The following is a 1,962-nucleotide window of genomic DNA, read 5'->3' as shown; positions in this document are numbered from 1 at the left end:
AAGGAAACTGGGCATGTGGGAGCGACGCTCCCTCTCCATTGCGGGTAAGAACCTGGTCATCAGGTGTGAGGCACTCTCGCTGTTGCTGTACGTGGCGCAGGTCTGGCCCATTCCACACTCCTGCGTGGTGGCGATCACTCGAGCCATCTTCCGCTTTATCTGGAGGTCGAAAATGGATCGTGTCCGCAGAGACGCGATGTACAAGCCTCTAGATAAAGGGGAAAAAAACGTGCCCAACATCGCCCTCATACTGATGGCCACCTTTGTGTGTGGCTGCATCAAGCGGTGCGTAGACCCTCAGTACGCAAACACCAAGTGTCACTACGTGCTGAGGTTCTACCTGTCCCCGGTGTTGCGAAGGATGGGTCTGGCCACGCTGCCGCGGAACGCTCCAAGTAGTTGGACCGTGCCGTACCACCTGTCCCTGGTGGAAAAATTTATGCAGAAAAACACCTTTGACCACAAGTCCATCAGGCAGTGGTCAGCACGTAACGTCTTAGAGGCCCTGAGGGAAAAGGAGAGGGTGGACCCTGTGGGATGGTTCCCCGAGCAGACTGTCAAAGTCAGGAGTCTCACCCCCTTGGCATGTTGCCCTTGAGGTGGCTGTGGTCGGTATGAGACCGTTGTTCACATCCTTGTAGTTGGTGCCTTTGCAAAGAAGATCTGGAGAGAGATGCAGTGGTTGCTGTCGAGGTTCATCCCGAGCAGTTCTGTGACACAGGACTCTGTGCTCTACGGGCTGTTCCCAGCGACACACACCGAGACAAACATCAACTGCAGCTGGAGGATCATCAACTCGGTGAAAGACGCGCTTTGGTCTGCCCGAAACTTGTTGGTCTTCCAGCGCAAAGAGTTGTCCCCGACCGAGTGTTGCGGACTGGCACATTCCAAGGCCGAGGACTACGTGCTGAGGGACGCACTAAAGCTTGGGGCAGCTGCTGCAAAAGCGCAATGGGGAAGGGCCGCTGTCTAAGACCTTTCTGCCACAGCGCACCGAGAGACTGGGAACTGTTTAGAGCCCCTCGGGCTGTACAGCTCAAAGTGAAAGCCTGTAAATGATTGTAATATTGTTTGTACTGATGCACCTGGTGATACATTTTGTTAAAGTTGAACCGGATTGTACCCTTGTAATGGTGTTTTTGAAATGGTTTGGAATGTGGTTGAAGATATTTTATGAATAAAGTATATTTTTGCAAAAAAAAAAGGTTCTCCCAGGACGATGCTAGCCCATTGCACTTCGGGTGTGCTGACGCCTGCGATGTCCCCAAATGCGGGATACTCGACTGTAAAATTTGTGGTAGTGGGGGACTGCGTTTGCGCTCTCCCCGATTCACAATTCAAAAAATAGATTTCATCATATCTTTCATTTTCTCTTCTATTTCCTGTCAGCAACCTTTTCTGAAAAAAGAAATATATAACCCCCAATGTGTGCTCTTCAAAATCTATACTGGACTGGTTATTTAGCTTTTTCTTTCCTCCTCGCAAATATTATCCAACCCCCATTCTTTTCCTCCCTGTCATTATCAGCCGACAATTATTCCATCTATGCATCATTTTCGCCAGACCGTTTGTTTCGTGGCCGCCAAATTACTCGCGCCATTTTTAACCCCGCGTTTGCCCACTCAAAAATCTCTCTCAAACAACCCCCATCTAACACCCAACCCACCATCACAACAGTCCCCGCACTCCCAGCACCGCCCCACCCCCTATCTATCTGGACGTCTGTATAAATACAAACTCATATCAGCTATTAACTCATATGCATTCACCATTTTAAACATGTAGCAGCGACCCCTCACTATTTCAAACATGAACAAGCACCCTGTCCCCATGTTCATTCTAATTATCCCCCTCCGAAACGAACAGCAGCCTCCCACCCCCTCTGTATAATCTCCCCCTTAATCAGCCCCCTGTGTGACTCCTACCTTCTGAAACTCCTGCCCCCTCTCCTCATGTGTAAAA

At 50.0% G+C, this 1,962-nt stretch overlaps 1 non-coding gene across 1 annotated transcript; it reads left to right on the top strand.

The window, feature by feature from the left end:
• The first annotated feature begins 1,166 nt into the window (after nucleotides 1–1,166).
• On the top strand, nucleotides 1,167–1,329 carry LOC144669877 (U1 spliceosomal RNA). The gene has a single exon (XR_013573778.1). It is a non-coding gene; the product is annotated as a U1 spliceosomal RNA (small nuclear RNA).
• Nucleotides 1,330–1,962: the final 633 nt, after the last annotated feature.

This window comes from Cetorhinus maximus, chromosome 29 (assembly GCF_964194155.1).
Source record: "Cetorhinus maximus chromosome 29, sCetMax3.hap1.1, whole genome shotgun sequence".
NCBI classification, from domain to species: domain Eukaryota; kingdom Metazoa; phylum Chordata; class Chondrichthyes; order Lamniformes; family Cetorhinidae; genus Cetorhinus; species Cetorhinus maximus.
The sequence above is the reverse complement of the archived record's forward strand: the minus strand, read 5'-3'. Positions and strand labels throughout refer to the sequence as shown.